The sequence below is a fragment of the Moschus berezovskii genome, chromosome 10 (genome assembly GCF_049115385.1).
Source record: "Moschus berezovskii isolate FMDL1 chromosome 10, NW_MosBer_1.0, whole genome shotgun sequence".
In the NCBI taxonomy this organism is placed as follows: domain Eukaryota; kingdom Metazoa; phylum Chordata; class Mammalia; order Artiodactyla; family Moschidae; genus Moschus; species Moschus berezovskii.
Genome location: NC_142469.1, coordinates 21,255,397 through 21,281,535, shown reverse-complemented (window position 1 = coordinate 21,281,535; position 26,139 = coordinate 21,255,397). Strand labels below are relative to the sequence as shown.

Genomic DNA, 26,139 nt, shown 5'->3' with positions numbered 1-26,139 from the left:
TTTCTGTCCTTTATTGAGCCCATCTTTGCATGAAATGTTTCCTTTGTATCTCTAATTTTCTTGAAGAGATTTCTAGTCTTTCCCATTCTGTTGTTTTCCTCTATTTCTTTGCATGGATCGCTGAGGAAAGCTTTCTTATCTCTCCTTGCTATTCTTTGGAACTCTGCATTCAAATGGAAACATCTTTCCTTTTCTCCTTTGCTTTTTGCTTCTCTTCTTTTCACAGCTATTTTTAAGGCCACCTCAGACAGCCATTTTGATTTTTTGCATTTCTTTTCCATGGGGATGGTCTTGATCCCTGTCCCTGTACAATGTCAAGAACCTCTGTCCATAGTTCATCAGGTACTCTGTCCATCAGATCTAGTCCCTTAAATCTATTCTCACTTTCACTGTATAATCATAAGGGGTTTGATTTAGGTCATACCTGAATGGTCTAGTGGTTTTCTCCACTTTCTTCAATTTAAGTCTGAATGTGGCAATAAGGAGTTCATGATCTGAGCCACAGTCAGCTCCTAGTCTTGTTTTTGCTGACTGTATAGCACTTCTTAATCTTTGACTGTAAAGAATATAATCAGTCTAATTTTGGTGTTGACTATTTGGTGATGTCCATGTGTAGAGTCTTCTCTTGTGTTGTTGGAAGCGGGTGTTTGCTATGGCCAGTGCATTCTCTTGGCAAAACTCTATGGGCCTTTGCCCTGCTTCATTCTGTATTCCAAGGCCAAATTTACCTGTTACTTCACGTGTTTCTTGACTTCCTAGTTTTGCATTCCAGTCACCTATAAAGAAAAGGACATCTTTTTTGGGTGTTAGTTCTAAAAGGTCTTGTAGGTCTTCATAGAACCGTTCAGCTTCAGCTTCTTCAGCATTATTGGTTAGTGTATAGGCTTGGATCACTGTGATATTGAATTGGTTTGCCTTGGAAACAGAGTTCATTCTGTCATTTTTGAGATTGCATCCAAGTACTGCATTTCGGACTCTTTTGTTGACCATGATTCTAAGGGATTCCTGCCCACAGTAGTAGATATAATGGTCATCTGAGTTAAATTCACTGATTCCAGTCCGTTTTAGTTCGCTGATTCCTAAAATGTCGATGTTTAGACACAGTTTAGGAAATTTCAAATTTTGACTAGTGGCAGATGGAACTGATGAATAAGTCAGCCTCTTGTCTTCCCTTAGGTGGACACTTCTGAGGTACATTCTTTGCAATTCACAAGGTCGGGTGGAATTGTCAAAACTCAATGAGTTGGTTTTTGCTTTTTTCCTGTTTTACTCTCCTTATACCCCTTATTACTGTTTCTTGGGATCACTTTTCAAATGAACTACTTTCACTTTTTTGTATCCAGCTCTGTATTTTGGAGAGCACCTTCTAAGAAAAAGGGGATCTTCCATCATGTCTCGGGGCTCTGGGCCATTCCCTTTATTTAAGGGGTTTCTGCTGCTGCTGCTGCTGCTAAGTCGCTTCAGTAGTGTCCGACTCTGTGCGACCCCATAGACTGCAGCCCACCAGTCTGTCCCGTCCCTGGGATTCTCCAGGCAAGAACACCGGAGTGGGTTGCCATTTCCTTCTCCAATGCGTGAAAGTGAAAAGTGAAAGTGAGGTCGCTCAGTCGTATCCAACTGAGTGACCCCATGGACTGCAGCCTACCAGGCTCCTCCATCCATGGGATCTCCTGCTTTCAGACATATGTCTTACAAAGATGTCTCAAGTTCCATTTTCACAATGTTATTTGAGCACATTGTTCTCACTTAAGTAGATTCACAATCATGCCTCAGAGGTAATGAGGTAACTGAGGTTCCTGTGGACTAAATTGTGTCTCAGTGATGATGAGCTGGCAGAGTCCCACTGTGGGATGCTGAATGTGTGCAGCTGTCCATGTGAAAGTAAATCACTTCTGGGGTTTCCTGATAACTGTGACAGAAGTGATTAAAAAAAAAAAAAAAACCAGACCAATAAATACATTCCAGGTATTCAGAGCCATGGTGATTTGCTCCAAGAACGAGTTTCCATCTGGAGGAGCAGCTTCAATTGCATTCACCACCTGATTAAACTATGTGGATCAAATATTATTTCCAATAGTCCTCTGTCTACACAGGACAGTCCAGGTAAATGGTGATATGATAGGAATAATCACTCTTGTTTTCTTTGGTCTTTGGTGGTGATTGCCCCAGTGGTATTGCTTTTGGTATATTATTTTGATAAGGAGGAGGCACTCAAGAGGCCTTTCTTTTTTTTTTTTTAATTGGAGTGTAGTTGATTTTTGCAGTTTCCTTTGTAGCTCAGTCAGTAAAGAATCTGCCTGCAATGCAGGAGTCCTGGGTTTGATTCCTGGGTTGGGAAGATCCCCTGGAGAAGGAAATGGCAACCCACTCAAGTATTCTTGCCTGGAGAATCCCATGGACAGAGTAACCTGCAGGGCTATAGTCCATGGGGTTGCAAGAGCTGGACAAAACTTAGCGACTAAACCATAGTTGATTTACAATATTGTGTTAGTTTCAGGTGTACAGCGAAGTGATTCAGATATACCTGAATCTATGTCTATATCTAAGATCATGCATCTGGTCCCATCACTTCATGGGAAACAGATGGAGAAACAGTGGAAACAGTGTCAGACTTTATTTTTTTGGGCTCCAAAATCACTGCAGATGCTGATTGCAGTCATGAAATTAAAAGATGCTTACTCCTTGAAAGGAAAGCTATGACCAAACTAGATAGCATATTAAAAACCAGAGACATTACTTTGCCAACAAAGGTCCATCTAGTCAAGGCTGTGGTTTTTCCAGTGGTCATGTATGGATGTGAGAGTTGGACTGTGAAGAAAGTTGATTGCCAAAGAATTGATGCTTTTGAACTGTGGTGTTGGAGATGACTCTTGAGAGTCCCTTGGACTTCAAGGAGATCCAACCAGTCCGTTCTAAAGGAGATCAGTCCTGGGTGTTCATTGGAAGGACTGATGCTGAAGCTGAAACGTCAATACTTTGGCCACCTCATGCGAAGAGTTGACTCATTGGAAAAATCTCTGATGCTGGGAGGGATTGGGGGGAGGAGGAGAAGGGGATGACAGAGAATGAGATGGCTGGATGGCATCACCGACTCAATGGTCATGAGTTTGAGTGAACTCCGGGAGTTGGTGATGGACAGAGAGGCCTGGAGTGCTGTGATTCATGGGGTCACAAAGAGTCAGACACGACTGAGCGACTGAACTGAACTGAACTGAACTGATATCTATATATATCTTCTTTTTCAGATTCTTTTTTCATATAGGTTATTACAGAATATTGAGATTTCTCTGTGCTGTATAGTAGGTCCTTGTTGGTTACCTATTTTATATATAGTAGTGTATATTAGTCTCTCAGATGTGTCTGACTGTTTGTAACCCCATGGACTGTAACCTGCCAGGCTCCTCTGTCCATGGAATTCTCCATACAAGAATACAGGAGTGGGTTGCCATTCCCTTGTATAGGTTTATCAGTCCAATCCAGGGATCAAACTTGGGTTACCCGCATTACAGGCAGATTCTTTACCATTTGAGCCACCAGGGAAGCCCATATATGCTAATCCCAACCTCCTAATTTTCCCCTAATTCCTTCCCCCTCAAGAGGCCTCTCTTGTGCTGTGTGCTTAATCTCTCAGTGGTATCCGACTCTTTCTGACCCCATGGACTGCAGCCCACCAGGTTCCTCTGTCCATGGATTCTCCAGGCAAGAATACTGGAATGGGTTGTCATGCCCTCCTCCAGGGGATCTTCCCAACCCAGGGATTGAACCCAGGCCTCCTGGATTGCAGGCAGATTCTTTACCAATTGAACAACCAGGGAAGTCCTCTAAAATTGCAAACTTTTCTTCATTTGTCAATACTATTTCCTAAATTTAGCTTTTTATACTGCATCCTTAGAAACTAGGGCTGTCACAAGATGGGCATGGACTCCTATGAGACCCCAAATGAGATGGAATTTGATCAATTTCCATATTACAACTGAACTAAGAAGATTTGCCTGCCTGAATACCCATTCAAACCTGCTTCAGTCATGCTGTTTTCTGCTAGAGACTGGCCATCTTGTGCTCAAATTCCTAGCCTTTCTGCAGCTATGACTATGTGATATAGTTCTGGCTAATGGGAATCATATGTTAAGACTTTACTTCCTGAGAAAAATCTGGCAAAGACTTCTGAAAAAAAAAAAAAAAAAAAAAACAAAAACCTGACATTTTCTTTTGCCACCTTCTTTTTCTTGCCTAAAGGTAGTTCCCAGAAATACAGCACTCTGGTCTGCTACCTTCTAAACTTCTCATTACTTAAAAAAAAAAATGAGTTTGGTGGGCATTTCTCATACTCATGATTCACAGAGCTAAGCAGATAGACCACACAATTCATATGAGCCATACTCTGAGCAGTAACCATGGAGATGAAGCACCTTGGAATAATATAAGTATTTCCTATTTTCCCATTTCACAGTTAGGGGCAGAAGTTGCATTGAAAAAGGATATGAGAAAAATTTACCATATAGAACTATATATTATTGCAAGTCTTCTTTCCCATACTATACGCAAGTGACTCTTAGTCTTTACCTGACTCAGATCTGGGAATGGGGAGGGGCCAGGCTGTGTTGCTATGATGTTAATGTTACCTCTCTGTCATTAGACTTAGAATGTATTTGTTTATTCAAAGCACACAGACCTTAGTTCACTTTGCATCTATTTGAACTTACACATTTTATGTTCAATAATGTTTTCAATAATCTCTTTAAGCACTATCATTCTAATGACCACTCTACCTGGCAGTGTATCACAGTAAGCATGCCCAATTCTGTTAAGTGGTATAACTTCACCTCTGCCAGTCAATGATACTTTCATCATCTTTGAAATTAACAAGCCCATTTTAAATGTCCAGCAATTCTATCAATATTCTTGCCATAAAAGTGTTAGCCACTGGGATACTTTTCAAAGATTTAAAAGCCTTTCAGATCCAATGTATTTTTCTGTGTTATGGCCAAATATTATCTTCTGGATTATGACTAGTACTAATTCGGTCATAAATCGGTGTTCTTACCTTCAAAATCACAGTAAATTTCACATAATATATTTACGTAACATTTTTCTCCATAAACTTGTGGATTCTTTTACCTTTGGTATAAAAGGAGTTTCTAGTATTTTAAACTTGTTTAGTTTAGTACACCATGAAGTACATACTTGAGTAAGATGATAGAAGAGGTTAAAACTACTTCTATGTACCTCATTGAGCAAACTGAATATAAAATTTCTGGTCAATTCACCTATCTCAGTAAATTCAGCCAGATATAGCAATGTTTCTCTCTATTTAGCACCATTGGACCCCATTCTCATACATTTTTACAAATGCTAACTGATATCGATTAGGAAGTAACATACTGAATTTTGCTTGGTTCATAATCCTTTACACTCCAGAGTCTATGAAAAAGGATGACTTGGGAAGGGACATGGAAGTATTGAATTGCTTTTGTGTGGCAGAAATTGTTAGTTGCAGGCCACTAAATTGACACTCATTTTCTCTTTCTACATTAATCTCAGAACCCACTTTTTATAGGAACAACAATATACCTTAAGGAAAACAGTACCCTTCCATTTGCATCTGGCTTTGTTACATAATCAAGTGCTGCCCATGAGAGGCATAAGTTGCATGGTCTTTCTAAGAAGTTCCTTATAGAGTGGAGTTCACTCTTCTCTTGCTGACTGGAATTAGAATTAGGACAATGTGACAGCACACTAAAGATGGGAAATAGAAAGGCAGTTGGAGCTGGTGTGCTGGTGACTGTGAAAGATCCTTTCCAAGTTCGGATTACCTGTTTGGGACTATTAACACTATTAAAAGTTTTAACACTCTTAAGTGGGATAGAAAGTAGTTCTATTAGGCTTTAAAGCACTGCTAATATCTTTTCCTGATAACGCAGCTAGACTTGATCCTGTTTCATGTTTCCAGGTGAATATATTGGTAGGGTTGTTTATGGGTGGTCTTCAAGCAAGACTAAACAACCATAACTGCCAGGAGACCAGGGCATGGTTTTGTAGACAAAGGGAGCTCAGTCAGACTGAAGAGTACTTACCATTCAAACTTGGTGCTTTTCAAAAGGAGTGCTAAGTATATTTTCAGTTCAGTTCAGTTCAGTCCCTCAGTCATGTCCGACTCTTTGCGACCCCATGAATCACAGCACGCCAGGCCTCCCTGTCCATCACCAACTCCTGGAGTTCACTCAAACTCATGTCCATTGAGTCAGTGACGCCATCCAGCCTTCTCATTCTCTGTCGTCACTTCTCCTTCTGCCCCCAATCCCTCCCAGCTTCAGAGTGCATTTTAGGTGAGACAATTTTTCTTTGTGCAGGATTTTCCCACATTTTTTAGGGCATTTAAAGTCATTCATACTCAAGTGATAAATGCTAGTAGCATCCACCAGTGAAAGTACCTCCATATGCTTATGGAAACTCCCTGTGGCCGGCCACATCTCAGGTTGAGAACTACTGCTTTAAACCATGTGTAGCTTTCCATGAGTCCTTATTCCAGTTCTTGGTGCCTTATTCGTTTTTAACATTTACATAAAAGATTTGTCAAAGTTATAATTCAACTGATGTTATAAATTGTCATGTCATAGGATTTCATGTTAACTTTTATTTATTGCATTTTCAGCCCTGTGGCTACCAGTGATAAGAAATTTGTTTAGCACAATCATAGAAAATTCCTGATTTTCTGACTGCCTTAAAAAAAAAATAGAACTTTGAATTTGTCATTTTATTTCTGGAGCATCCCAATGCACTTAGAGGCCATTGGTCCAGCTCACAGCCCTCGTGGTCATCATAGTACTTTATAGAAGTGGATACTGGGTCCTTCAACGTCTTTCCATCAATGGGCACTTAATGCCAGGTGACCACAGTTGAGAGTAATGAGCCATCTGCTGGGCCAGAGAGTGTTAACAGTTTGCTGCTGCTGCTAAGTCACTTCAGTCGTGTCCGACTCTGTGTGACCCCATAGACGGAAGCCCACCAGGCTCCCCCGTCCCTGGGATTCTCCAGGCAAGAACACTGGAGTGGGTTGCCATTTCCTTCTCCAATGTGTGAAAGTGGAAAGTGAAAAGTGAAAGTGAAGTCGCTCAGTCGTGTCCGACCCTTAGCGACCCCACGGACTGCAGCCTACCAGGCTCCTCCATCCATGGGATTTCTAGGCAACAGTACTGGAGTGGCTTGCCATTGCCTTCTCCGTAACAGTTTATAGCATAAGTTATAATCTTACCACCTCAGAACCAAACAAACAGGAAAAATAATCCTAAATATACTCCTTCAAGTATCAGCTGTCTGCAACTCATCCTAGCTGTTTTTAAAATTCATTTTAAATTTTTATTTAAATTAATATTTTGTAGTAGTTTTTGCCATACATTGACATGAATCAGCCATGGGTGTACATGTGTCCCCCATCCTGAACCCCCTCCCACCTCCCTCCCTATCCCATCCCTTAGGGTCATCCCAGTGCACCAGCTGTGAGCACCCTGTCTCATGCATTGAATGTGGACTGGTGATCTATTTCGCATATGATAATATACAGGTTTCAATGTTATTCTCTCAAATCATCCCACCCTTGCCTTCTCCCACAGAGTCTAAAAGTCTGTTCTTTATGTCTGTACCTCTTTTGCTGTCTCACAGATAGGGTCATCGTTACCATCTTTCTAAATTCCATATATATGCGTTAATATACTTTATTGGTGTTTTTCTTTCTGACTTACTTCATTCTGTATAATAGGCTATAGTTTCATCCATCTCATTAGAACTGACTCAAATGTATAGAGGTTCCTTACAAAACTGGAAATAGAAAAGCCATACGACCCAGCAATCCCACTGCTGGGCATACACACTGAGGAAACCAGAATTGAAAGAGACACGTGTAACCCAATGCTCATCGTACTAGCTTCTGAATCAATCCGTGCTTCTAGTTATAACAAACAGAATTCACTCAAGATTGTCTCTGATAAAAAGTACTGTCTGTGAGTTAATCTCAGAATATGAAGACAGGAAAAATCTCCTAACTATACCCCAGAGGTTGCTCAGCAAGGAGACCCCATGGAGTCCACTTAGGCCAGTACAGACACATTATCAGGTCCAATGATGCTGGGGACAGGACTCCAGAGCTCCACCATCACCATTCCTGAAAACAGATTCCTCTGGATGCCCAAGTCAGTTGACTCCTTCTGAAATGGTTTCACATGGGTGTGCCTAATAAAAGAATTTTTGCATGATGAATACATGATTTTTTCAGAATCTTTCTTTCAAGCTTATGCTTGAGGTAGATTACTATATTACTACCAATCAGCATCTTCATAATCTTTGCTAGCTGGATAGGGATTTTCATATTTTAGCAGCTTTATTATCTTTTAAAAATATGTAATACTTTGAATACTATGTAAGTTGAGAAATTTTCATTTATCATTGTCTCATTTGTATATTTCCTCTGGATTTTTGTGCTTTTTTCCACACCAAAATTTCAATTGCAGTGTTTCCTGAATTCTTGATTAAATTTTTCATATTTACTGAGTCTATAAACCATTTTTGTCATTTTTACTATCTTGTATTCCCAGCTATGCTTCATGTTTTTCCTAATTTATTTTCCATTTTATGTGGCTAAATTCATAATATTTTCTTTTATGATATTTTCTATTGTTTTTATCCTGCACAGGATATTATTCTATTAAATGATCAATTCTTTTTCAAGGCCCACATTTTTGTTGTGGCTAATTCCTTTCAGGTGCTCTTGAATTTTATTTCTTAAAAATTTAGAATTGTGTTACAGCCTAAAATGATCTTGGTCCATGGGGTAGCTTGGTATACTGTTTTTACCCTGTTTTGATATCAGAAACAAAGCTTCTTGTGACTTGACTTTGTTGACTTCTGTCTTCTTTTTAATGCTCTGGAGCAGTTATTTATAGTATTTATTAACACTTTATACCACATTTTAAGGGCATTTTGCTCAGATAGTTTATGAATATAATTCTTGGGGCATTTCCATGTCTTAACCATTATTATTTATTCAATTTTTATAATGCAATTTTATAGAAAAATAGAAACTAAATTTTTAGAGGAGAGCAGTAATTTTCATACTTTAATGTGAATAAGTATGACTTGATAGATATGCAGATTCCTGGCTCCTTCTCCAAATATTCTGACCCATAGCTCTAATTCTGATAGACCTAAACTTTTGTACTTTTAATATTCCAGGAAATTCTTAAATAGAAGAGCTGAAAACTGCCCTGAGAAATATCGGGATACATTTCTTATATTCTCTTACAAAAGCTATCTCCTTATAGAGATGATTGTATCTTTTATCTCGTTCCTAATTTGATTTTCTTGTGTTTGTCTTTTCCCTTATTTATAATTGCCAGGGGTTATTGCTGATTTCTCATAAGTATAATGTATTGCATTCATTTATATTTGTACTCCATTTTATAATTTACTGATTTCCTCTGTGGTTTTTATTATGTTATCCTTTATATAAATTTGTTTTGTTTTTCTCAGAGTTGAACATTCAGTATATTTGCTTTATTTCTGTTTAAAAATGAAAATATGGACAGTAATGATTTTAAGTTTGGTGTTTTCATCTCCCATGAGCTCTAACATGATATTCTAATTTTAGTTATTTTGTAAAATTCTGGAATCATAATTTTGAATTTTATGTAATATAGTAGCATTTAACAGTTTTTTCTTAAGTTTTAATTGCTTATTATCCCTTTGTTTCTGGTTTCTGGTTTATTGTATGGTGGAGAAATATTATAGTTCATATGATTTACTTTTTCAGGAAATTACTGATGTTGCCCTGTGGCCTAATATGCCATCCATTCTTTTTTCATGGGGACTGCTTGAAAAGAAAAGCTTTAATTTTTTAAAATTAATTTCCAAGTTTACTATATTATTTGCATTCTTTGTACATATATTGCATGCATATTATGCACACTTGTTTGAGCTGTAGTTTAAGTACTCTCACAAAACTTTCTATTACTATTTTATTTGCTTTCTATGAGTTTTTACACTATATAATTTGAATCATTTTTACTTAGTTGTAATCTTTCTTAAACATCATGATAAACTCTTCCTTTTCATGACATACAGGCCAATGTAAATGAAAATGTAAACTCATTTTAGTTTTCTAACTTAAAAAATTATTGAAATATAGTTGATTTATAATTTTGTGTTAGTTTCAGATATATATTAAAGTGATTCAGTTTTACATATACACTTGTGTTGTTGTTTTTGTTTAGTCACTAAATCATGTCTGACTCTTTTGTGACCCCACAGACTGTAGCCCACCAGGCTCCTCTGTCCATGGGATTTCCCAGGCAAGAATACTGGAGTGGGTTGCAATTTTGTTCTCCAGATATATGTGTGGGTGTGTATTAGATTCTTTTCAATTATATTTTATTACAAGATATTGAGCACAGTTCCCTTTGCTACACAATAGGTCCTTTCTAGTTTTTGATAGTCTATAATAGAACCTGTTTTTATAAAACATCCTAAATTACCACCATTACATCATCATTCTTACACTGCATATCTAACAGTGGGCACATAGTGTACTATCTTTTAAAGTACTGTTCACTTTAAAATGGCAGCTTTTTTATTTTTGGCAATTGCTTCTTTGTACCCTCCAAATGTGTCTTTGCAACAGGGATGCCATTTGCTGTGTTTTGTCTGGATAGTCAGAGTTGCTTTGCACAGCAGTTGGCCCTGACCAAAACGAGGCTAACCTGAGTCCTTCCACAAAATGTTTTGGAGTAGAACTGTGTCAAAAGATAATGTTAAATAATAATCTTTGACATTTGATGCATAAAATGTGTTACAGTAGCAGACATATGAGTTATGAACTTTGGAAAGAGCGGAGGCCTATGTTTCCAGATGTTCAGAAAAGATGCTAGTCTCAGAGAAGAAATAGGACAAACATAAAGCAGCAGAGACAGATGAAAATGTGGTCCTGTTGGTGTTTGGCCCCCGAGCTCCTGATGTCCCTGACTTCCAGCTGTTTCTCTGACCTTCCTGAAGCTGTGTTGGCCATCCAGTCAATTTTCTAGACTGAACAGGAAAAGAGGGCTTCTGATTGGGGGCAATAGAGGTTGAATAGCCTCTAAATCCGTTAGAAAAAAAATCTCAAGAATAACATGTTGGTTAAAACTTTGTATGCTCAAAGGTTATTGTATGACCCAATAACAGTCAGGAAGCAAAGTAAAAAGACACACATTCTACTTTCTGGTAAAAAGCACACTTTGTAACAACATATGGCACTTTGGCCAAAAGGGAATTTTTTCAATTTTTTCCATTGACTCCAGGAAGGAGACTTATTCTAGGACTTTTGAGAAATATTATGAGAGTATTTTTGTTGTTTTTCTTTTTTTATTTGCCTTTTCTATGTACTTAGCATATATTAAAGGTAATTTGAAAGAGAACATTTTAAACCAAATAATATCATAGGTATCACACCTTGTTTGCTTTATCATTTATGTAGTTGCTTCAGCCTACAATTCCCATATCCCATTCTCCATGTCTATTTAGGCAAAGGGTATTCAGTTTAACTGCTTCTTCTTTCATTATAGCTTATAAAGTGAAATGTGGATCATTTTGCTTCTTAAAAAGCTGATAGGTTGAAGTTGTTTAAGATGGTATGAAAAAATACTGAGCAAATTTATTAGATGAACAGAATTTATTCATCCTTTGTTGTTGCTGTTCAGTCACTAAGACGAGCCTGACTGTTTGCAACTCCATAAACTGCAGCACCAGGCTTCCCTGTTTTCACCATCTCCTGGAGTTTCCTCAGATTCATGTCTATTGAGTTGGTGATGGCATCCAACCATCTCATCCTCTGTCATTCCCTTCTCCTCATGCTTTCAATCTTTCCCAGCATCAGGGTCTTTTCCAATGATCTGCTGTTTGCATCAAGTGACCAAAGTACTGGGGCTTCTTCAGCTTCAGCATCAGTCCTTCCAATTAATATTCAGGGTTGATTTCTTTTATGATTGACTTGTTTGATCTCCTTGCTGTCCCAGGGACACTCAGGAGTCTTCTCCAGCAAGACAGTTTGAAATCAATTTTTTAGTGCTCAGCTTTCTTTATGGTCCAACTCTCACATCCATACATGACTACTGGAAAAACTATAGGTCTGATTATACAGACCTTTGTCAGCAAAGTGATATCGCTGCTTTTTAATTTGCTGTCTAGGTTTGTCATAGCTTTTCTTCCAAGGGACAAGCATGATTTAATTTCATGCTTTGATTGCACTGAATACATTTTTGAAAATAAGGACGAGCAGCTCTGATCTTAAAGAATTCCACCTAGAAGTACCAGTTCAGTTCAGTTCAGTTCAGTCTCTCAGTCGTGTTCGACTCTCCGTGACCCCAGGAAACACAGCACTCCAGGCCTCCCTGTCCCTCACCAACTCTCGGAGTACACTCAAACTCATGTCCACAGAGTCGGTGATGCCATCCAGCCATCTCATTCTCTGTCGTCCCCTTCTTCTCCCGCCCCCAACCTTTACCAGCATCAGAGTCTTTTCCAGTGAGTCAACTCATCGCATGAGGTGGCCAAAGTATTGAAGCTTCAGCTTTAGCATCAGTCCTTCCAATGAACACCCAGGATTGATCTCCTTTAGAATGGACTGGTTGGATCTCCTTGCAGTCCAAGGGACTCTCAAGAGTCTTCTCCAGCACCACAGTTCAAAAGCATCAATTCTTCGGCAATCAGCTTTCTTCACAGTCCAACTGTCACATCCATACATGACCATGGGAAAAACCATAGCCTTGACTAGATGGACCTTTGTTGGCAAAGTAATGTCTCTGCTTTTTAATATACTATCTAGGTTGGTCATAACTTTCCTTCCAAGGAGTAAGCGTCTTTTAATTTCGTGGCTTCAATCAGCATCTGCAGTGATTTTGGAGCCCCAAAAATAAAGTCTGACACTGTTTCCACGGTTTTACCATCTATTTCCCATGAAGTGATGGGACCAGATGCCATGATCTTTGTTTTCTGAATGTTGAGCTTCAAGCCAACCTTTTCACTCTCCTCTTTCACTTTCATCAAGAGACTTTTGAGTTCCTCTTCGCTTTCTGCCATAAGGGTGGTGTCATCTGCATATCTGAGGTTATTGATATTTCTCCCAGCAATCTTGATTCCAGCTTGTGCTTCTTCCAGCCCAGCATTCCTCATGATGTACTCCTCATATAAGTTAAATAAGCAAGGTGACAATATACAGCCCTGACGTCCTCCTTTTCCTATTTCGAACCAGTCTGTTGTTCCATGACCAGTTCTAAGTGTTGCTTTCTGACCTGCATACAGGTTTCTCAAGAGGCAGGTCAGGTGGTCTGGTATGCCCATCTCTTTCAGAATGTTCCACAGTCTATTGTGATCCACACAGTCAAAGGCTTTGGCATAGTCAATAAAGCAGAAATAGATGTTTTTCTGGAACACTCTTGCTTTCTCCATGATCCAGCGGATGTTGGCAATTTGATCTCTGGTGCCTTTGCCTTTTCTAAAACCTGCTTGAACATCTGGGAGTTCACGTTTCACATATTGCTGAAGCCTGGCTTGGAGAATTTTGAACATGACTTTACTAGCATGTGAGATGAGTGCAATTGTGCGGTAGTTTACCAAGGGTACTTTTATTTGAAATGCAACCAAAGTTGACCCATTGTATTAATAGTTCATTGTCATTTGACATAAACAGTGCAGTTTCACTAAAAGCAAAGCACTGTGTCATTTTAATTCAGAAAAATGTGCTATACTATAAAAAATTAGAAACCCTGATTGACACAGATCTGAGTCCTATTATTAACCACTTGTATAATAGTTGTAGCTCAATAAGGAAAAAAAAAGATTAAAGAAAAGTAACATTCACTTTATTGCAGTCTGGTAAATGAGGGGTATAATCTATAAGTGGAAGATGTCACATAATTAATTTTCAGAATTATGTATCTTTTGAACGCTGCTGTAAATACAATATCTTAGTAAAATGTTATGTAAAACTCATGTCTGTATTACTTTTACTTTTTTTCCTGTGATTTAAAAAGTGAAGACACAACTTCTAGGAAAGTTAATTTGTAAGGCCATAATAATTATAAGGACCCAACTGGGAAAATAGTTTATTTTACTATATTGGCTTTCTGAGCTAAGTGTCCTTAACTTGTGTTAGATTATTTAAGAGATCCTAGAATTTGGAAGGGAAGAAATGCACGTTTATAGTCATTAATAACTAATTGAAATTTAGGTCTCTTCCTTTATTACCTAGGCAACACATTTCAGTAATATTAGTGGTATTTATGATTCTGTTATCAGCAGAAATTATAAGTATTTTTATAACATAAAACTCAAAATACTGTTATAACTATTTTAAAGTTATAGTAAACTACCTGCTCTATCTCATAATTGAATACATTTATAAAGCAGTGTATACGTCACTACACCACAAATTAATTTTCTAATAATATTATAGTTCTTGAATCTCAAATAAAAGCAGTTTTATTTATAATTCTATATATTTTTATGCATTTAAAATATGTTAAAGAAGTGGTCCATGAATAACAACAACAGAACATTAAGAATTTTTGTTGCAAAGCCATGTAAGGGAAAAAATTAAGGTAAAGAAAGAAAAGTAGAATGGAATTTTTTCCATTTTTCTTCCAACATTTCTTAAAAAGTGAACAAAATGAAGTTTTTGAAAGAAAAAATATATTATGGGGTAACTATTTCCTGGTTTGCCTGGGATAGTCCTGGTTTTCCTAGAGTACTTATTAAAGCATTCCATTTCACTCCCAAAAGTATCTTGGGTTGATGATAAACGATACCAGCAAGGCACATATTATGTCCTTAAACTCACAAGGGAGAAGGTTTGGCATTGATTTAATTTAGAGGATTAATAAATGGAAATTTCTTCCTTAATTTTTTTCCTTTTTTACAAGATCTTCCATTTCTTATATGTGAAAAGACATAAGTTGTGAAAAGACAACCAAAGAATAAGATTTATTACCTTTGACACTTAAAATATTGGAAAGCAAAGGGAGAATCTTAGTAAATATTTGTTTAATTAAAAGCTGTTTTAATAGAAAAGGAATGTTCACCAATTTATTCCACATTGCCTCCATCTCTAGTTTAATATAATGCACACAACAACCATCATCTAAAATATAGAATAATCATAAAAGTCCTTGAAGATAGAGTATGGTCTATTATTCATTTAGGGGTATTACTCAGAAATCTGAGACAGGCTAATGGTTTATTAGGAAATGTCTGTGGAAAGCAGAACAAACAATTTATGCAACAATGGTAACATTTTCTCGCCAAGAAAAAAAAAGTACAATGGCAGAGATTGGCAAGATGACACAAATAATTGGGCCAACCTATTGTGCCTTTCCCTTTAACCGTTAGATTGCCCTTCCCTAATGCTTGTGGGAAGAGAATTTACATGTGCAATCTACCGAATAGCTTGAATTCAGGAAGTACATATACACCTTTGACAATTAAATTGTAGACACCGCAGTCCACATTTTGTTGCCTTACAGTAATTTTTTGTTCTCTCCTTTTGGCTTTAATTAACAATGGATCATTCTTATTTTGCTATTTCTTATTTAGATATCTTTCAGTAAAGCATCTGAGGTGGTTAGATGGCATCACTGACTCAGTGGACACGAGTGAGCAAACTCTGGGAGATAGTGAAGGACAGGGAAGCCTGGTGTGCTGCAGTCTGTAGGGTCACAGAGAGGTGGACATGACTGAGTGACTGAACAGCAACAACAACCTAAACTTCCAAGGGAAAACCTATGTATCATGATTGCTTTAAAACTGGGATAAAGCTATTCCAAAGTGAAATTCCCTTTGTGGGGTATTGTAGACAATTCTAAAAAAGAAATTAGCATTATTTTAAGAAATGAACTTGAAAAGCAGAATTATTTTAAAATAAATTGTCTTAAAAAGAAAGAAAAAATGTATTTTTTAAAAAATCAAAAAGCAGCCACAGCAGAGTGTAAACAAAATATTCTATGAAATACAGTCAGGGATATTTTGATGAAATATTGAGGAAAACAGTAGAAATATGCCTTTGAGCAACACAAGCAGTAAAGCAGCTGAATTTTTGCTTTGTTTTGTATTCTGTATTCAAATAATAAAATCCTTGGGAAACAAGAGAAGACAAAGGAATTAGAGTATATCACAACTGAACAAATTTAAAATATATACCTACACAATGAAATTTGACTCAAAATGTTTGTACAGTTCACTATTGCATCATGGAATTGAACACAATCCCAAAATATTAGCACATGAAGTTTTCCTAAAGTTATATTTTCTAGGGCACCCAGATGAAGACATTATGTATGTACAGTTGTCACAAGGCCATCACTAGTATTTATGATTTCTGACCCTATGAATCATTAAATATTTCATTTGCTTTCAGCCAGTGTTTCAGGTGACTGTTGTTTTCATGATGAGGTGAATCAAACAATCATTTCTGAGGAAGAGAATTAATTGATGGTCTTATCTCTATGATGTTTCTGTGGTCTTTCTGAAGTTTCTGGAGTCTCCCATTAAGTTTTACTGTTAGATTAGGAGGAACCCTAGGGAAGACTTTGGATTTTAAAAATATTATGGCCTTACCTCAAGCAGACTTTTTTTCCCTTGAAAAGATCAGTTCAGTTCAGTTGCTCAGTCGTGTCTGACTCTCCACGACCCCATGAATCACAGCACGCCAGGCCTCCCTGTCTATCACCAACTCCCGGAGTTCACTCAAACTCATGTCCACAGAGTTGGTGATGCCATCCAGCCATCTCATTCTCTGTTGTCCCCTTCTCCTCCTGCCCCCAACCTTCCCCAGCATCAGAGTCTTTTTCAGTGAGTCAACTCGTCGCATGAGGTGGCCAAAGTATTACAGTTTCAGCTTTAGCATCAGTCCTTCCAATGAACACCCAGGATTGATCTCCTTTAGAATGGACTGGTTGGATCTCCTTGCAGTCCAAGGGACTCTCAAGAGTCTTCTCCAACAGTAACCCTGTATTTTGCATCTTTGTCTTACAACAAGAAGAGCTTGAGCTGGACAAATGGAAGCAACAGCCCCCACTTCATTGAAACTATTGTAGATTCCCCTGATAAAAGAACTTACCCATGTGTTATAAAATCTCTTGGGGGGATTCTAAGACAAGAGAGTTGGACACAAAACCATAAATGAAACCACTAACTTTGAGGGATTCACTAGGTATGAGAATGAGAGGTATACAACCTGTTTCTATTCTTTGTTTCTTATATTCCAGGTCTGGTTCAGAGAATATACATATAGGACAGCACCCTAATTTTATCAGATGTTATCTCCTATCTTATTTCCATTCAGACAGCTTCAACTTTCCGTAAGGTCAGCTGATTTGGGGTGATAAGGTACACAGTTAGCAGTACATTCTATCAGTGTTAAGCTTAATTAGTTGGTTAATTTGTCTGCATGAAATTAGCTCTTTGATCAGCCACAACACTGTGAAAAAGGCATTCAGCAAACCCAGAGGTGGGGTTGATGGGAGAAGCATGTCACAAATGAAAGGAAAACCTAATCCAGAGTAAATATTTGGTCCAGTTAGAGAAAATTATTCTTACTTTCATGACGGAAAAGGTCTAATGTTCAGTCCACAATCAGATAGCTGACTAGCTCCCTAGGAAGTAATAACTTTACTTTCTTTTACTGGTGCCAGAAAATTGGATACTCAGCAGAAAAGGGCAGTGGAGTGGGGAAATATTCGTTGTTACACTGTCTCTGACCTTGCCATCAAGGTCATGGAATCCTTTGGCCAAGAAGAAAGGAGATCAAGGGAAAGAGGTGACTGAAAACTACCAGTGTATTCAGAGTCCGCATCGCACTGGGAGTCTTTCGGTCAAGATTCACATGGTACATCCTTGCACTCTGAATCCATTCCAAAAGTTCCATCCACGTGCTTCTTTCCTAAAGATCCTAGAAACCCAATCCTAATACCAATTTTTTCAAGTTCTCCTCTGTCCAAACAATTATTCACCACTTTCTCATGTAGATCCTCATCTTTGTCTCTTCTAGCTGTCTTCTCTTTTGCTAAAAGAATTAGATGCAATATAATTCAACTTGTGAGTGGAGCTGAAGTTCCTCGACTCTTGTATTCCTGTTTCCAGAGTACTGTGTAAGGTCTTCAGGAAATCATTTGGCTCTTACTGACAGCGTGTCCCTCTATCAGCAACTCTGGTTTGAGTGGACACGTGGCAAAGGTAAACACAGTGGGAGCATGAACTGCTCATGAAAGTGACATGCTTGTGCTTTCAGATACTGCCCACAAAAACATTTTATGATTTAGTTCAAGAAGCATGCCTGATTTTTCCGGTTTGTAACATTTGATAACTCCCAGTTCATGATGGGCAGCTCAAATTACTGTGGTACCTAGCTCTATAATCAGGCATTCAATCTCTACAGGGCTCAGCAGCAAGCCAATAATTATTTCTCTAAGGGAAAATAATTACTCGGGAATTACTTGTTACCTGGCTTTATGCAAAAACATAGAATTCTCCATGTCATGACTCATCACAAACGCCACAAAACTTCCAGGTATGACACAGGAACTATGAATAATGCTGAATTTCATAGTCATAAGGTCCCAGTTTAAAAAAAAATGTATATATAGTCATACAGCCCAAATCAGTTAAAATACCTACTGTTTTCTATTTTTCTCTTAATAGTAGAATTTTGAGCTATTCAATAAACGAACGAGAGCAGCACACCCCAAACAATTACATTTTCCTGCAAAATACAAGATGATGTATCATATGTGGTGTCTCATTCTTAGTGGTAAAGAGTATGAGGTGCTTCAAACTATATTCATTTTAGAAGGAATATCCTGAAATTTCGAGACTTCTAAATTCCCCAGAACATTACTGAGGAATCAGGCCCCTGGCTTTGAATAAGAATCATTTCCCAACCTCTGGCAATACGAACTTAACATGTCATCTTGCAGACCTGCTGTTTCCTATTCACGAGGTTCTATCAGACTTATGTAATCAAGGTTGCAAAGCCTCATACAGATTTGAGAAGAAAATAAAAGGATTTGAGAGGTACAGAGCCACTAAAGCAAATTAATGAAGATATAATATTACTCCTATTAAACTAAAACAAAGGCTGGTGTTTACTGACCTTTGAGATGGAGAAATAATACATATTTATAAAAAATATAAAATATTTAAGTATATAAAATGCAAAATGACAATGCATACAATGTGAAATACCATCAGCAAGTGGAATTACTGGGTAGTTGAGCTTATGATAATCCACTCATTATCTAAGGTCTACCTATCTTCTGCTCAAGATAACAAGCACATTAACTCATTATGTGTTTGGAATTATCACTTCTATATATATTGTCTTCACTGGTGGCACTAATCTCCAGGACTGAGCCAGACATGTGATATTGCGATTTGTTTTACTTTTTTGAAATGAAATATGTGACGGTTAATTTTATGTATCAACTTGACTGGGAACAGGATACCCCCATACCTGGAAAGATATTTATCTGGGTATGTAAGGGTGTTTTTGCATTGATCGCTGAGGAAGGCTTTCTTATCTCTCCTTGCTATTCTTTGGAATTCTACATTCAGATGCTTATATCTTTCCTTTTCTCCTTTGCTATTCGCTTCTCTTAGAGGAAAACAACTGAATAGGAAAAACAAGAGATCTTTTCAAGAAAATTAGAGATATCAAGGGAACATTTCATGCAAAGATGGGCTCGATAAAGAACAGAAATGGTATGGACCTAACAGAAGCAGAAGATATTAAGAAGAGGTGGAAAGAATACACAGAAGAACCGTACAAAAAAGATCTTCATGACGAAGATAATCACAATGGCGTGATCACTCACCTGGAGCCAGACATCTTGGAATGTGAAGTCAAGTGAGCCTTAGAGAGCATCACTATGAACAAAACTAGTGGAGGTGATGAAATTCCAATGGAGCTATTTCAAATCCTGAAAGATGATGTTGTGAAAGTGCTGCACTCAATATGCCAGCAAATTTGGAAAACTCAACAGTGGCCACAGGACTGGAAAAGTCAGTCTTCATTCCAATCCCAAAGAAAGGGAATGCCAAAGAATGCTCAAACTACCGCACAATTGCACTCATCTCACACGCTAGTAAAGTCATGCTCAAAATTCTCCAAGCCAGGCTTCAGCAATATGTGAACCGTGAACTCCCAGATGTTCAAGCAGGTTTTAAAAAGGCAGAGGCACCAGAGATCAAATTGCCAACATCCGCTTGTTCATGGAGAAAGCAAGAGAGTTCCAGAAAAACATCTATTTCTGCTTCATTGACTATGCCAAAGCCTTTGACTGTGTGGATCACAATAAACTGTGGAACATTCTGAAAGAGATGGGCATACCAGACCACCTGACCTGCCTCTTGAGAAACCTGTATGCAGGTCAGGAAGCAACAGTTAGAACTGGACATGGGACAACAGACTGGTTCCAAATAGGAAGAGGAGTATGTCAAGGTTGTATATTGTCACCCTGCTTATTTAACTTATATGCAGAGTACATCATGAGGAACGCTGGGCTAGAAGAAGCTCATGCTGGAATCAAGATTGCCGGGAGAAATATCAATAACCTCAGATATGCAGATGACACTACCCTTATGGCAGAAAGTGAAGAGGAACTCAAAAGCCTCTTGATGAAAGTGAAAGAGGAGAGTGAAAAGGTTGGCTTGAAGCTCAACATTCAGAAAACCAAGATCATGGCATCTGGTTCCATCACTTCATGGGAAATAGATGGCGAAACAGTGGAAACAGTGTCAGACTTTATTTTTTTGGGCTCCCAAATCACTGCAGATGCTGATTGCAGCCATGAAATTAAAAGACGCTTACTCCTTGGAAGGGAAGTTATGACCAACCGAGATAGCATATTAAAAAGCAGAGACATTACTTTGCCAACAAAGGTCTGTCTAGTCAAGGCTATGGTTTTTCTTGTGGTCATGTGTGGATGTGAGAGTTGGACCGTGAAGAAAGCTGATCACCGAAGAATTGATGCTTTTGAACTGTGGTATTGGAGAAGACTCTTGTGAGTCCCTTGGACTGCAAGGATATCTAACCAGTCTATTCTAAAGGAGCTCAGTCCTGGGTGTTCATTGGAAGGACTGATGCTAAAGCTGAAACTCCAATACTTTGGCCACCTCATGAGACGAGTTGACTCACTGGAAAAGAGTCTGATGCTGGGAAGGATTGGGGGTGGGAGGAGAAGGGGACGACAGAGAATGAGATGGCTGGATGGCATCACCGACTCGATGGACATGAGTTTGAGTGAACTCCGGGAGTTGGTGATGGACCGGGAGGCCTGGCATGCAGCAATTCATGTGGTCTCAGAGAGTCGGACACAACTGAGTGACTGAACTGAACTGAAGTGTGTTTTTTCTGTGAGGGTGTTTCTGGAAGAGATTAGCTTTTGACTGAGTAGACTAAGTAAAAAAATCCATCCTCACCAGTTTGGGTAGACATCAAACAATCCACTGAAGACTGAAATAGATAAAATTTGAAGAAAGGGTAAATTTCTTCTCTCTTCTTGAATGGAGATATCAGGCTTTTTGTGTTCTCAGACATCAAATCTGATGGTTTTGGGGATATGTGTGTATGTGTGTGTGTGTGTGTGTGTGTGTGCTCAGTCGTGTTCGGCTCTTTGTGACTCCATGGACTATAGCCCACCAGGTCCCTCTGTCCATGGAATTTTCAGGCAAGAATGCTGGAATGAGTTGCTTTTTCCTAGTCCAGGAGATCTTTCCAACCCAGGGATCCAACCTGTGTCTTTGTGTTTTCTGCATTTGCAGTCAAATTCCTTACCACTGAGCCACCATGGAAACCCTTTTGGGACTTAGGACTTCAGAAATTATTCTTTTGGTCCTCCCCATTCTCAGGTCTTCAGGCTTATATTAAGTACACCATCAACTTTCTTTGATCTCCAGCTTACAAACAGGATACTGTAGGACCTCTCAGTCTCCACATGTGAGTCAATTACTACAATAAATCTCCTTATTTCTGTATGTATGCATGTATCTATCATCTTCTGTTCTGCTGGAGAATCCTGACTAATAGGAGACGTGAGGATCATAATCGTCCACTTGGCTCTTTCAACCATGTTAACCACAGGACGGAAAGTTATGAAACTCTCTCAGTTGCTGATTTTATTTATTCTCATCTTAATTCAGGGGCCAGAGTAACAACTACTCATTTAGTCACACAGCCAATGGGCCACATAAACACACTTAATATAGTCCTCATTCAGCAAATGATTTCAGTAAGTTACCCCTTTGACCAATGGACTAAAGTATTCTAGATTCCTAGAGATATTAGTATAGAGACAGTGATAATCCAAATTCACCATGAAATATATGGATTTTTCTATTTTGGGTGAATGAGTGCTCTTGTAAATGTCTGTTGGACCTTTTGGGGAAAATCAGGATAAAATCTGTAGCTCAAGATTCTGTTATTAGAACAAGATCTTTCTTCAATCATGTCCATGATTTAATGTCTACAATTCTGTTTTTTATGCTCCACTAACATCTTACCCTGGAGGAAATTATTGTAAGATCAACAAGCTTTCAATAAACTTGCCTAATACTAATATTATTTTTCATCTCATTACTAAGAAATCAATCATATTTGAATTCCAAAGGGTAAACTGGAAATCATATTAATGTGATTCTGTCATTTAAGTGCTATCATAAGATAATTAATTAAATGTAATTTAAAAATGGAATGAAGAAAATAAAAAATTTATTTTAGACAGTCATAATGCACAGAAAAGATTAAAAATTCTGTTCAGTGTATTGACAGGTCAACAAAACAGCCAAACAAGCAACTCTTAATATTGATTTACCAATTATCTCTAAAAGTGTTATGCCTTTGCCTCTGTTACTTGGTTAATATCTAAGCAGGATTTTCATCAGTGATTCTTAATTGGAAAAGAAAATCTCATTCATGAAGACATCAACTAATTAAATATCTCTTTTTTATGTTAACAACTTAGACACTGTAAAGATCTATTTATCACTTTGCTCAAATGCTTAAAAGAGGAAAAAGTCTGCCTTTCATTAATTTATGCTAGATAAGATTATTTTTGATGTTTAAAGATGATAAGATGTGATTCTAAAATTTTTCTAGAAAAATTTCATTAGAAGGCAACATGCTATACCACAGAGTCCAAATTTGGCATAGGGGATCTGCCAATGGCTTTTTTTTTTTTTTTGATTCAGGCAAGAGATTTAACTTTTCTGAACTTTCATTTATGAATCTTCAATTAGAAATGGAAATACCTATCTTGCAGGTTCATATATCTTGTGTAAAGTGTATGTGGCTAGAGTTTGGTACATAGTAAAGTAGGTATTAATTATATGATTTAAAATAGAGAAATTGTGAGATCATGGATTCATAAAGATACATTTTGCATCAGTTCAGGTAAGTTCAGTTGCTCAGTCGTGTCTTACTCTTTGCAACCCCATGAATCACAGCACGCCAGGCCTCCCTGTCCATCACCAACTCCCGGAGTTCACTCAAACTCATGTCCATGGAGTCGCTGATGCCATCCAGCCATCTCATTCTCTGTCGTCCCTTTCTCCCCTTGCCCCCAATCCCTCCCAGTATAAACACCTTTAAAAACAGAAGGAGGAGGTACCATCAATATATATCTTTGTAAAGTCTGTGGTAGCAATCTCTCCTTCCATGTTTTACCCACATTTCAATCACCCTTTATGATTGGCTGTGCAGAGTCACACTGAGGCTTAATTGATCCTGGATGTTGGGGGACACTCAGCAGTTGTTGAATATGTGGGGAGAGGGATCCAGGACCATGGCCAGTGCCTTGTACATCATCTTTAACTCACAGATCAATAGTTTTAGCCATTTTAAATTTGGGTCTTTGGAATAAGATTTAATCTGAAGGAAGAATTCCATGCTGCCCATATTTTGAAAACCTCTAGCCAACTCCATTTCGTGTTGGCCTTTTGAGGATAACAGATATTAGTTAAAAACCACAAGCAAGAGCCAGATGGATGTCATTTCCCAGTTCTCCATTAAATAGCTACTCTACTTTTATGTAATAGTTGGACGTTAAATTGAGTCTGACTTGAGCACAAAGCCATGGTGAATGTGTCATGTGTATTTTGTCCCTATAAAGGAAATTTATTTTTTGTTCTAGTGTTTCCCCTTACATTAAAATGAAGTAAATTACTCTGCTCTCATCATTCAAAATACATTGTTTATTTTTAAATGTATATTTTTCTTTTTATAATCCCCAAAGCTTTTAAATCTCCATTTCCTTTCTCCATGTGCTTAAATAATAAGTACCAATTACACAACATCCCCAGTTTGTTTCTACATTCCCTGATCTTTTAAAAAAATGCCTACTTTGTCAAGTATTTTACTGCTTCTCTTCCACACAGTTCAGGTTTATATTTTTTGTCCATTTATCATTTTATAAAATAGCATTTTATAAAGTGGACTTGGTCATTTTTTTCTTCTGGAAATGAACAGGGGTGTGTTAAAATAAGAAGTCTGGGTCTCCAGGAAAAGGAACACAGCAGTCTTGCAACCAGTCCCCCACTCTATGGACTAGAGACCACAAACACTTCCCTCTCCCCCTGAACCCTACCTGTAGGGCACCTCAGGCCACCACAGCTTTCAGAAATATCTTTCCCTCCTCCTACCTCCTCCTCATGGCTCTGGAAAAACTTCACTGGCTAGACAATTGCAGCAGGACTTTTCCAGGGCTCTGATTTTTGGCACAGATTTTCTTTTATCAGGGAAGATAATGTCTTTGAGTTCAATCCTGACTTCCTGGAGGAAGCTCATGAATGGAACCAGAACAGAGCAAGAAAAGCAGTGAGGAATGGCATAGCCCACATTACTGATGATGCCAAATGAAGCTCTAGGCAGTCAACGCATTTCAGATCCAACAAAATAGTTTTCAGGCTGGAAATGGATGTTTTTAGTTTTGAGGACAGACACATTCATCGAGTCCCAAGAGAGAAAATACTACAAATGAGAGAACAGTAGGAATGTGATTTTATAGTGTGCTGCATGCCCCAAACCAAGCAGAGTCAACAGAAACCAGGACACAAATGTGGTTTGCCTGTCCTTCTGAAGTTGGACTTTCCAAACCGGAGGGCACATGGTGGCTTCACTAATGAGACCTCCTTAAAAGAAGGGGTAGTTGTCACCATAGCTATTAGCGGTCTCTCTTACAAGCATCCATAATTTTCCAAAATCAGTTTTTACTTCAATTTCTGGTATTTATTCTTCGTTCAGTTGTAGTCAGAGCTCTGATTCCAGTGTAAATAGTCAAATTTGAAACTTTTTGAGCAGAGGCCATTACATTTCTCTTCAACAAGCGTTTGTTAAAGTGATCCTCTATGCATGGTCTGATGCTGGGAATTCTGCCGATTTGATTAAACACAGTCCCTTTCTCTGGGGAAAGAATTAACTTGAAACTGAAACCTGAGAACATATCCAAGAACATGATCAGTCACATAGGCTCATTAATGAACTGAAGTGTATATAGTATAAAGCTTCAGTGCTACTTTTTCTGAAACAATCTATATTTTTCAGGAAATTCATCTGCATCAGGAAGATTAGACAGGTGGGAGAGAAGTAAGAGGCAGGAAAAAGATTAGTGTCATTGCTACTTTGATCATTCATGTCCAAAAATGTGAGATATGTGGCTGTAATGTTGATATTGATTTTCTTTTAAACTGAATATTCCAGAACGTACACACTAAGGAATATTGTCCTTCAAAGGAGACATTTTGGGAAATTAGTCCTTTATTTTAGCAAAGTATCAGTGTTAGAAATGTCTGTTAAAAGTCTTCTTACTAGCTATACAGATTGCTGAGGAAAATCAGTGTTATTATTTAAAAGCATTTTCCAGGCAAGAATACTGGAGCTGGTTGTTATTTCCTTCTCCAGGTGATCTTCCTGATCCAGGGGTCAAACCTTAGTCTCCTGCATTATTACGCAGATTGTTTACCACTTTATTGAACAGGGTGAAACATGGAAAACTTTTGACTATAAATAAAACAAGTCTACCTTTAGAAAATACCAATTTTTAAGTGCAATAATTAAGCAGTTTTTAAATTATG

At 38.0% G+C, this 26,139-nt stretch overlaps 1 pseudogene; it reads left to right on the top strand.

Moving 5' to 3' along the window:
* The first annotated feature begins 22,250 nt into the window (after positions 1–22,250).
* LOC129561281 (NEDD4-binding protein 2-like 1 pseudogene) lies at positions 22,251–25,233 on the top strand (annotated as a pseudogene).
* The last annotated feature ends 906 nt before the right edge of the window (positions 25,234–26,139 follow it).